This window comes from Astatotilapia calliptera, chromosome 1 (assembly GCF_900246225.1).
Source record: "Astatotilapia calliptera chromosome 1, fAstCal1.2, whole genome shotgun sequence".
Lineage (NCBI taxonomy): Eukaryota > Metazoa > Chordata > Actinopteri > Cichliformes > Cichlidae > Astatotilapia > Astatotilapia calliptera.
This window is the reverse complement of record NC_039302.1, coordinates 35937951-35950422: the sequence shown is the minus strand read 5'-3', so window position 1 is coordinate 35950422 and position 12472 is coordinate 35937951. Positions and strand designations below refer to the sequence as shown.

General features: G+C 42.1%; 1 long non-coding RNA gene across 1 annotated transcript; it reads right to left on the bottom strand.

Moving 5' to 3' along the window:
- Nucleotides 1-11184: 11184 nt before the first annotated feature.
- On the bottom strand, nucleotides 11185-12239 carry LOC113025462 (uncharacterized). Its single transcript, XR_003272800.1, has 2 exons — nucleotides 12095-12239; nucleotides 11185-11799 (listed from the first exon to the last, which is right to left on the bottom strand). It is a non-coding gene; the product is annotated as an uncharacterized LOC113025462 (long non-coding RNA).
- Between the last annotated feature and the right edge of the window lie 233 nt (nucleotides 12240-12472).

The window sequence follows — 12472 nt, the reverse complement described above, 5'->3', positions numbered from 1 at the left end:
CACTGTATATATAGAGATCTGCAGGGGAAGGAGGAGGGACTAAAGGCTGTAGCCCTGCATCTAATCTGCAGCCCACACACGCGCGTGCACACACACACACACACACACACACACACACACACACACACACACACACACACACACACACACACACACACACACACACACACTGAGAGAGCAAGTTTGGCTCAAGAACAATCATGAGTGTGAATTACCTGATCATTTATCAAAGTTTTTATGCAATAAAAAAATAAAAATAAAAACAAAGCACAAACCTGACACACACACACACGGCGCGGGAAACGTCATGTCTTATATGACTTCTCTGTTTCTACTGATAATGTTTTTATGAGTTTCACAGGTCAGAATGTGACCTTGACTTGTGCAGCAGCTGATCTGAAAGCAGGAAAGCTGCCAGAAGTGGAGATACAAGGTTTTCACTCAGCGGACAGACTGAGTCCTTTGTTCGACTGACAGCTCGCATTAAAATCTCATTCACTGTTTAAAAAAAAGACAAACAAATAAAATCCCAATTCCAGAGCTCTGAGCGCCCGGTGTTCAGGAAAAACCAGTAAGCAGACCTTATGTTGGGCTCAGTGGTTTAAGAATGAACTTTTGTGCTTGAACTTTATGTTGAAATTTGTATGAGGTCATTACAGCGCCACATGGAGCTCATCAGAAGACTGAGACAGATTACCGATTAGTGTATTGATGAATCGAATTTAGTGACATCAATAACGACTGCACTGCACTCTTAAAGGTCAACACAAAAGCTCCAGTTGGAGTTACTTTGTCACACTGCCGCACATCATGCAAAAAACACATTTTCTTTTTTAAAAATCAAAACCTTCAAACAAGCACCAGCACCCCCCTGCACCTCTCTCGTCTCCTTTAAGTTCTTTGCATCGCTGTATTTGTATTTGCACTGTAATGATGCCTATATACCTTTGAGTAATGGATGCAGGATATTCCTTTTTATGGGTCGACGTTTGCTCATCGAACAGTTAACGCGACCTGCTCCAGTTGCGCCGGCTGAGATTGACCAGACAAAGGAGACTTGGAACTGTTGGGCTTTCTTCTGACTGAAACTTGGCTCAGAAACAACTTTCTCGACTCATTTCAATTTGGTGCTTGACACTCCCAGCCAGGGACAAAGAGAGGAGCTGGGCTGTTCTCTGATTAACAGCTGTTGAGCAACAGCCAAATGCCGACCCCTTAACTCTTGCGCCGTTGCATTTGTTTGACGTTTGGCTCTTAATGATGAGCTGAAAGAAAATAAAGTGTATTTTGTCCTTTGTCTAACTCCAACCAAGCCTTTAACCTATATCATTTGAAAAAATGCAGAAGCACTCAGAGCCGCTGATCTGAGGATGGCTCAGAGTGAGGACGCCACTTTGACAGGAGCGTTAACCTGGTATGTTTTTGACAGCAGGAGAAGCCAGAAAATCCCATCGCACACTCGGAGAACAAGTCCACACACAGCTGGGATGAGCTTTGACTGCAGGGGCGAGAGGCTTGAACATTAAAAGAAGTGACAAGCTGGATTTGATGACGTCTTTTCAGGGTTTACTCTAAAGTCTAAATTCTCACAGTTTAAATCTGGCCAGTGAGGCCAAATTACTTATAGAATAAGAACTGGAAAGTACAAGTTGCAATTTTTGCTGTTTAGCTAACATCACTAAAGAGTGCATGCTGAAGCTTTTCTTTTATTTCCTTCTGTTTTGGCTCCAAAGAGCCAAATTCTACATAATTTACTATTTCGGCTCACACTAACTTTGTTCTCTTTTCCATCAAGCTTCCCTTTTTATGCTGTCATTGATTTCATTTGTATATTGCATTGGGTAACACTAATTTCCAGACAACTGTGCTCATGATTTCTGAAAAAGAAGTGATACATTTCCAAGAAAGTACTCTGATGGACGCTGACATGAATTCATCCATTATTTCTACAACTGTAAATTACACATCAGTGTCAGGGCTGCAGCCAAGGGACCTCATTCAAGGACTGAACATGCACACACAGGAATAAATGTGTTGCTGAAAGACATCAAATAATTTGGTTTGTTATTTGTACGAGACGGGGCTGGTCTCGGAGCTCTAGGTTTGTTTTTGTTTTTTCTTTTAATCTGATCAAAGCGGTTTAGGTCTTCTCTGAACCCACGTGTGTTCACATCTAACATGCTGAGTAGCCACTTTTTAAATTCTTGTGTAACATTTCTACGATCAGACTTGTTTTGTTTTGGTTATTTATCACAATATTAGCTAGAATTCAGGAAGACGAATTTGATATGAGAACAGGATGATGGGAAATTTGGTTATTTGTTTTCCACGCCTTTAGAAGTTTGATTTTTATCAGGTTTTATTGTGCTGATTTGTTTTATCTGGACATGCTGTAAATCACTTTGTGATCTTTATAAATAAAGCTTATTATTGTATTCTTCCAGAACCTGTTGGACCTGTAAACGTTTTAAAGACAGCACGATGGCACGCGTCATCTCAGGTGAGCTGCTGCTTCCAAGAATTTATGGAAAAGTCAACAGTAAATTTACTTTCTCCACAAACAGCAGGTGCTGCTGGCCTTAGGTGGTCTTTCATGTTTCTCACCATAAAAGTGCTGCAGGGAACAGACCTGCATCTGCACATCATGTTTACGAGAAACCTTCTGATAACATCCAGGCTGTTTCTAAAGAGTTTCAGTTTTTCAGTGCAGTCGCCTGACAGCTAGAAGCCCCTCGGTCAGCATTTCCATCTCTGTGTGAAGTTCGTATTCCTCCCTGAGCCTGTGATGTCAGAGTGAGTGTGTCTGACTTTGCGTTGGCCCCATGGTGGACAGGTGCAGCCCACATCTCATCCTATTACAGCTGGATTAGCTTTCAGCCCCCCTGCAACTCTAAGTTAGGATCGTTAGCTTTTCCACTTCATGCAGGACTGTATTGGATTCTATCCTATGTCCCACATTTCATTTGGCTCTAATTTACAAAAGTTAACAGCTCAAAAAGAAAAAACCTGAAGACGGCTAACTGACACAACACCTGAGAGAAGAGAAGTGGTACTCAGATAAAACACATTTGTCCTATGGTCAAAGCCAAACCATCATAGTCCCACTCAATGTCGGACATGCTGGGATCTCTCCATCCTCCCCCAAATGGAACAAGCAGTTAAGAACAAAGATGGATGGAAGCGTAGGTTGGCATCTGTAGGGGGGCAGCTCAAAACGTCAAGGGCATTTAGCATGTTTTTGATAACATCTTACACAGATGGAGGTCATGAAAACTTTACACAGCTCAGCTTTGAACCCAGGAACTCCTTACTGTGAAGTAACAGAGCAAACCGTCGATGTGCACGAAAGAGATGATGAATCATGTGGACCCTGAGCAGACTCTCAGAGGAAGCTTTCCAGCATCTCATCAAGTCCTGCGCGCAGAGAGGGTGACTCAGGATTAGTCTGCTGTTCTCTTTTTAAGTGCTTATATACTTGAAAACCAAGACTTCATTCAAGACTGGTGTATCAGATGACTTCAGAGGCAGTCAGTAGACTTTTGATCTGTGCACAGGCGGGTAACGGTGAACTGAGACCACAAAGCAGACCCGTTGCTGTTCCACTGAACGCTGCACTTTGGACTTTTTGGAGCTTTCAAATCTCAGCAAGTATTAACATGCTGTACTCTGTATTGGGGACAGCTAATGTTTTGAGAGTTGCTTTTGTTTGCTTTTGGTATTAAAACCTTCAGAGTTCAATTGCTGTGGGCCAAATTAATCAGGGACTAAACAAAGTACTGTGACAGGCTGAGAGGACATTCAGGATTAGGAGGATTGAGCAAACTGCTCTTCATGAGCTGCATTCTTCTCAAACATGACTACACCTCAGCCAAAATGTAAATAAATCTTTCCAGTGTTCCTTATGTCTTCCCTGGACATAGGGCAAAGGTCCCTGTGGACCTTTAAGCACAAAAGGTTAGTTCAGAGACACTGATGTGAAATATTCTTACCTTGTTCACACACAAAACTGTAGATTAAGCGAGATTAATTAAAGGTACACACTGAGTATGATTTTTAATCGAAAATGTATTTGTTGGTTGTATGTGTCCAGCGTTAGCAGTCAGTCCAAGCTCATTTCTCTGTTTGAGTAAATTCATTTACCTTAGTGTGTGCATCACTGTGACAGCTGTGATGTATTTGATGTGTTCTGAAAAAGTCTGAAAAATCAGTGTCAAACAAAAGCTGAAGCCAGAAGTAGTCCAGTGCTAAAGCTGGAATAATCAAGGTGGTGAAGGCTGCCTGCCCCCTGGGACTGTGGCTCAGATCAACAAAAGAAGGTTTGACATCAAAAAGAGAATTAGAGACCAACGAAAAAGAAGGAAGGAGGTTGGAGGACAAAAAGCACCTAATGTGTCAGCATGAGTTGAGAAACTCCCCACGAGAACAGAAAAAAACACCCAGATGTGGGATGTTTCTCTGAAACCAGAGGGGAAGCGATAAAATCCAACAAGAATTGATTGTTCTCTGAATATTAATTTTATATGACAAACATTTAAATGTGAGCTATGATCACTGTGGTAAATGCATGAAACCTTTCTTCATTGCTGTTTACTTAAACTCACAAGCATTTTTTATTGTTGCTTTGAAAAACTGTAACATAAATGTTACCATTTTGTAAAATATCCAAACATGAATCATTCTGGGTACAAATATGGAAGCTGCTAAGGTAGCTCTAACTTTGGTTGCAGCGTACTGCAACAGATTGAGGTAAGGAAAAGCAGTCGTACACACTGTTTGAGAGCGAGGCCCATTGTCTCAGCACTAATAACCCTGTTCCTGCTTCTTTTCTCCTTCTCCTCTGTGACTTTGGCGTGAGCAGCATCGGGTTCAGGTCAACAGTTCACAGCAAGTCTTGTCACCTGTCTGACACGATTACCCGCCGCTGCGAACATGCCTGCTGAGCTGCACGGTCACACTGCAGCTCTAACCCCCTTCCCTTAATCTCAGTGCTGTTTGACACGTATCACACCCCGGAGGGGCCGAGGAGCCTTTCTCCACGTGTTGCAGATCAGCTTTTCCACTCACACCGTGACCGCCGGTTTCAACTGGATGTCCTGCAACCTGCAAGATTAAAGACAGGAGAGGCACTGCAGGAACTTGACCGACAGATAAGAGGATGTCGGGTCACCTTGGTGAAGCTGCAGTTTGTTCCTCCTATCTGTTTAGTTCTATTTACTTTGTGTTGTGTAAGGCACCATCAACAGTTAAAATTGTCACAAGAAGCTTTGCAAAAACTGGAGCCTGGACATGCTAGGGCGAGCACAAACTCTTGGGTAGGACCCAGCTCCTAATTAGGGGCAGTGCTGGAACCAATCCGATGGTCTGCTGATGGACGCTTTTTTATGGGCTTCCAGTAACATTTTAAAGCTATCTATTAAAAGACTTTATTTTCCAGGTGCTGGTCACTGTTTATAAATGTAAATTAAAAGCTAAATTGATGTCAGAACTGAAACCCAAAGAGTGATATGTACTGTACTTTACCAAAGGAAAACACCAAACAAACAAAAAAACTTGACGATCTTTGAAAAATCTCACGGGATGTTTGACAGTGATCAGTTAAGTCAGACTAAACTTCAGTTTGGAGGATAACACGTTCTTGCAGGGGTCGAGCCACTACTTAAACTGATCGCACTACCTCACTGCAGCTTTAAAGGATCAGTCTGGTGTCTTTCTGGCCACGAAGCCTCATGTTCAGGCTCAAAACAACAGTGTGGTGGTATATCTACCACCACACTGCAACAGAGCTCTACTAGAGAAGACGATCTACTGAATTAGAAATGTAATCTCTAAAGCACTGACAGCTGCCCAGACACCACAGTGACTTATTGCTGATGAATATCCACTGTGTGGGTAGTGGTGAGCATTAAAGAACTAAACTTAACAATTTTCTCTGTGATTATGTTTCTTAATGCTTGCAACTAACTTATATATTAGATGGAAACAGACATGTCACAGATTTTAGTCCAAGTTTTAGGTGAGACAGGCATCCTGAGCACGTCCCAAGCAGGAGGCCACAAGACAGAATAAACTGAGAGGCTATAAAATATATTATAAAGGTTATCCTGAACTGGGAACCAAGCAAGGTTACTCTAGTAGAGGCCAAGAAAAAAATTAGCAGAATCTGTGACTTTTAACTTTGTGTCTTTTTCTCTCCCCCGTTTGTACTGATTCTTCTCTGCATTCACAGCTGCATGTTCCTGATCTGGCGAATTGATCCATGATGTGGGTCGATATCTGCTGAGCAGCAGTTGTGAGTAGGAATCTAAACAGTTTTCAAGATAAATAGTGAAAACAGTGAAGGTATCCTGCTGTAGGCAGATGTACTGGAGTGAAGCTGCATCAGAGTGAAGCACACAAGTGACCGGTCAGCACAGTCTTTCTTTTATCACATTAAGGTGGCTAACTTGTCCTTTATGTTGGCTAAGGATGCACATTTGAGAGGATCATCAGCTCTTTTACTGCCTTTTTGGCAGAGTTGGCAAAAAGTACAGACATTCTACAGGGAGTGCAGAATTATTAGGCAAGTTGTATTTTTGAGGAATAATTTTATTATTGAACAACAACCATGTTCTCAATGAACCCAAAAAACTCATTAATATCAAAGCTGAATGTTTGTGGAAGTAGTTTTTAGTTTGTTTGTAGTTTTAGCTATTTTAGGGGGATATCTGTGTGTGCAGGTGACTATTACTGTGCATGATTATTAGGCAACTTAACAAAAAACAAATATATACCCATTTCAATTATTTATTTTTACCAGTGACACCAATATAACATCTCCACATTCACAAATATACATTTCTGACATTCAAAAACAAAACAAAAACCAATCAGCGACCAATATAGCCACCTTTCTTTGCAAGGACACTCAAAAGCCTGCCATCCATGGATCCTGTCAGTGTTTTGATCTGTTCACCATCAACATTGCATGCAGCAGCAACCACAGCCTCCCAGACACTGTTCAGGGAGGTGTACTGTTTTCCCTCCTTGTAAATCTCACATTTGATGATGGACCACAGGTTCTCAATGGGGTTCAGATCAGGTGAACAAGGTGGCCATGTCATTAGTTTTTCTTCTTTTATACCCTTTCTTGCCAGCCACGCTGTGGAGTACTTGGACGCGTGTGATGGAGCATTGTCCTGCATGAAAATCATGTTTTTCTTGAAGGATGCAGACTTCTTCCTGTACCACTGCTTGAAGAAGGTGTCTTCCAGAAACTGGCAGTAGGACTGGGAGTTGAGCTTGACTCCATCCTCAACCCGAAAAGGCCCCACAAGCTCATCTTTGATGATACCAGCCCAAACCAGTACTCCACCTCCACCTTGCTGGCGTCTGAGTCGGACTGGAGCTCTCTGCCCTTTACCAATCCAGCCACGGGCCCATCCATCTGGCCCATCAAGACTCACTCTCATTTCATCAGTCCATAAAACCTTAGAAAAACCAGTCTTGAGATATTTCTTGGCCCAGTCTTGACGTTTCAGCTTGTGTGTCTTGTTCAGTGGTGGTCGTCTTTCAGCCTTTCTTACCTTGGCCATGTCTCTGAGTATTGCACACCTTGTGCTTTTGGGCACTCCAGTGATGTTGCAGCTCTGAAATATGGCCAAACTGGTGGCAAGTGGCATCTTGGCAGCTGCACGCTTGACTTTTCTCAGTTCATGGGCAGTTATTTTGTGCCTTGGTTTTTCCACACGCTTCTTGCGACCCTGTTGACTATTTTGAATGAAACGCTTGATTGTTTGATGATCACGCTTCAGAAGCTTTGCAATTTTGAGACTGCTGCATCCCTCTGCAAGATATCTCACTGTTTTTGACTTTTCTGAGCCTGTCAAGTCCTTCTTTTGACCCATTTTGCCAAAGGAAAGGACGTTGCCTAATAATTATGCACACCTGATATAGGGTGTTGATGTCATCAGACCACACCCCTTCTCATTACAGAGATGCACATCACCTAATATGCTTAATTGGTAGTAGGCTTTCGAGCCTATACAGCTTGGAGTAAGACAACATGCATGAAGAGGATGATGTGGACAAAATACTCATTTGCCTAATAATTCTGCACTCCCTGTATACTCAAGTAGAAGTACAAATTCTACTGTTCAAAACTACTCCAGTAAAAGTTGAAGTACTGATTCAACGTCTTTACTCAAGTAAAAGTAAAAAAGTACAGGCCCTGAAATGTACTCAAAGTAAGAAAGTAAATAGTAGCTGTTTGGAGGACGTTTCTGTTTTTGTGCAAAGCTAACTGAACCTTGGGCTGTGTTAACACAATGATAAAATATTATCAGTAGACAGGAATAAAAACGTTAGTCTAACTTTTTTACATTTTTATTATACTCAGCTAGAATGTGAAGAAAAATTACATCCAGGGGTTAAAGTGGATTCAGCAGGTGGGGAAAACTAACCTGGTTATAACAGTTCAGTGTGGGGAAAAGAATCACACGTCATAATTAATAAATGAACAGCACTGGCAGACATGTATTTCTGTTTAGAATGAAATCAGTTTAAAAGTACAGATGAAAAGTACAGATGTTTGTTTAAACATGTAGGGAGTAAAAGTAAAAAGTAGTCAGAAAAAAACTTACTCAAGTAAAGTACAGATACCTGAAAATTGTACTTAACTACAGTAAAGAAGTGTTTGTTACTTCCCACCTCAGGTCCAGCTCACGTCTGGAATCACACATCAGGACAAGACAAGGTTTTATATTCAAACTGACAATATAACCTTCACAAGCCGTAGCAAACCCCAGTGCGTTACAAATTTGGAAATATAAAGTGCAATTACAATCAGTGTCACAGGTTACATAGTCGGTAAATGCGCAGATGCACATAATCTAAGCTAAAGTCTCAGCCCTCAGTGTGTACTCGGCCCAGATGTCACTGAGATCCAAAATCTCTCCTAGGAGTAATTTTTTATGACCGACCTCCAGTAAAACATTCCTTCCAGAGGCCACTATCATCTATCATGTCACGTGCGATCTTGAAGTCACTTTTATCTGATGTCCTCAGGGGCCCGTCAGCTCTGTTCAGGGACGGCAAGTAAATTGGTAACTGAAGGTGGAACAGCCAGAACTCCCATGATGTTCCACTTTAACGAAGAGTCAGCATCCAGGTGACATTAGAAAAAACCCCACTTTCACTCTTTCCTGAAATATTCTCCAGTTCTTATTGTTTGGTTTGGTTTTTATTATTTTAATATTGTAATTATAGCATTCACTGTTATAAACAGATAATATTTAAAGCTGGGCTGATATTTGCTGGTCATTACTCTCTTAAAAACCTAAATATCTTTGGGATTAATGAGAATAACAGTTGTTTCCCTGTGTGTGACTGACATGCTTGACAAAAGGGAAGCCCCATTTTCTTTTTTTCTCTGTCAGAACACTTTGTCTTCACGTGCTGTTCTCTTCTCGCTCAGCTGAGTCCTGATAACCTCTCCATCATCAGAGCACTCTCAATTGTTTATTGTTCCCAAATGAATCAGATTCATTCAGCTTTAGTTCCGCTGCATGTTGTTCTTCAGCAGTGGCTCCAAACCCCCACTGACTGTGCTGTTCCTACAAAAACACAACGCCTCCAAGCCACGAATCCTGGAAATCATAATCTTTCCCTGAAAAGTATTCGTATAATCTGGACATTCTGAACCAACCTCTTTCTTGAGACATCAACACTGATTCAAAGGGCTTTTGGGTCAGGGGAAGGTTACTGTGCACAAAGCAAGGCACTAATATTACCAAGGCTTGTTGGTTGAATTCACACTGAGTCAAAATCTTTTTAAGTCGTCCTCTCAAATGCTTCATGTTGAGCTCAAACTCTACCCATAGATCATGTCATGTTAAATCATATATGGTGTGCTGTAAAACTCAACACACACGAGGTTTTAAACCCCAAATATAATGAAAGCCTGTCGCTGCAATGAGGAGTTGAGTAACTGTAATGTTAAATTCTCAGCGCTGCACCACTGAGCTTCCAGCTGTCCAAAACAGAACCGAAAGAGGCAAACATCATAGTGAAAAGAGAGTTCACCCTCTGTCAATTACTAGAAAATAATCTAGTCCTTATTAGAGTTTGTGAAACTAATGATAACCCATGATCAAAATTTTTGCACTGTAACCGACTTCAGTAGCAATAACTCTCAAGTAATGCTTTTCTCTGTGACTTTATCTGTCTCCTCTTGTTGTGGAGGAATTTTAGTCCACTCTTCTTTACAGCAGGCTTGGGTTCATTGAGGTTTGCAGGTTTGCAGGGATAGCTCAGTAGGTAAAGTGGTCGCCCCATGATCGGAAGGTCGGCGGTTCGAATCCACTTAACGGCTACCCTGAGGTACCCCTGAGCAAGGTACCGTCCCTACACACTGCTCCCCGGGCGCCTGCTTAGTGGGCTGCCCACTGCTTCACTGAGTGAATGGGTCAAATGCAGAGAAAAACAAGTAATTTCCCCATGGGGATCAATAAAGTATCCATTATTATTATTATTATTATTTTGTTTATGCACAACTCTCTGAAGGTCCTGGCAAAGCATTTCAATCAAGTTGCAGTCTGGACTTTGACTGGGTAATTGCTAGGGGTGCAACAATACTTGTATCGATATTGAACCGTTCGATACAGTGCTTTCGGTTCGGTGCGCATATGTATCGAACAATACAACATTTTTAATTTATTTTATCAACTTTTCTTCTGACGATGCTGTCTGTGTTGAGAGCTCAGTGGATCTGCGTTCGACTACTCCGCCTAGGCTGCACTGTCGAGCGCAGATCCACTGAGCGCAACGCAAGCTAGCGAGACAGAAGCTAAGCTCGTTGCAACATGGCAAATTGAACCTCCCCAACCCTCATTCAGATCTGGCGTTTGGAACTATTTTGGTCTTCATGTGACGTATGACCCTGAAGGTAAGCGCGTCATGGACTAAAGTAAAACAGTATGTCGGATGTGCCACGCAATGCTCAATTACATGGGTGGGAACTAGTGCATTAGCGCCGTTAGCTTGTTAACGTGTTGACGCCGTCCAGCCCCACGCACGGGACGATCCGCAGTAGCTCATTAACGGAGATTTGCCGTTTAATGGCGTTAAAGTCATTTTAATGAGATTAACGCTGACAGCACTAGTGGGAATGTAACCAATACGTATACTCACAGAATGAGTGAAGCAATATGGATAACAGCAGAGGACAATTTATTTAGGGTCTGATGGCAATTTACCATCGGTGTCCAGCACTTTAAAGGATTGATGGACTGGAGCACATCTGTCCTTAACATACCCTCTTAAACATCAGCTTGACACTGATATATCAAAGGAAACTTAACCGACTTTAAGTGCAAATGTTTCAACCTGAACAACTTAAAACTTCTCTGGGATACAATGTAAACAAAGACAAGAAGAAGAAAAATATTTCCATCAATAGTCACTTTTCCTAACCAGGAGACAAGTGAATATATTATGTAAAGAGTCCTTTTTCTCAGTCCTGGGGTTGTAACACCACAACCTCCTCAGTCCGTAATCAAAGAGTGTCTATTCGACAATAACCAAAATGTCTTTGGATAGTCTTTGTGAATGAAAACAAAACAAAAAAAAACAAATGATATTAGCTGGCCAGCAAAATAAAGAGAGTGTATGGCACTGAGTGCGGGCGTGTGTGTGAGTACTTCGGTCCAAATAATCAAGGTCCGGATGGATGAAGGGATGGCGGCCGCTTGTCCTTTAATGGCACCAGTAAGGCAGCACAGTAGTAAGGCAGCACAGCAGCGAGGCAGCACAGCAGCGAAACGTCTGGCAGGAGAACGAACAATAGTCCTTTTCAAGGCTACTGCAGAAGGCGATAATCCCCGCTAGCTCACCCCAGCTTGCTCTCTGGCACAGCTACAAGCCACGTGAGCTCATAGCCCCTTAGTGACATACGAACTTGGCTACCAACGTCCGCTTAGCATGGCGGCTAATTGTCGAGCTTGCTAGCTTAGCCTCGATTAGCGATTAGCACCTTAATAACCATTACTACACATCACATCATAGCAAACACATGATAACACATGGAATAGTATAATATACATACGAAACAGATTTTTACCTGGCAGGAGAACGAACAATAGTCCTTTTCAAGGCTACTGCAGAAGGCGATATTCCCCGCTAGCTCACCCCAGCTTGCTCTCTGGCACAGCTACAAGCCACGTGAGCTCATAGCCCCTCCCACTAGATAACCAAATTAACACTGGGTTACAGGAACACAACGAATATGACTGCACATTTACTCCAACATCATCCTAGTGCAAAGACAAGTGGAAGCAGACAAAAACAACAAGCACGCATGCTACAAACTTTACCCGAGTCATTTAGACAGCCGTTAGCACATGATTCTCCTTATGGGGACCTGATATGTTTAATATGCTGCTGAGAATATAGCCCAGAAGAAGCGTATAGAATAGCTTTTATTTTGGAAAGAGACATT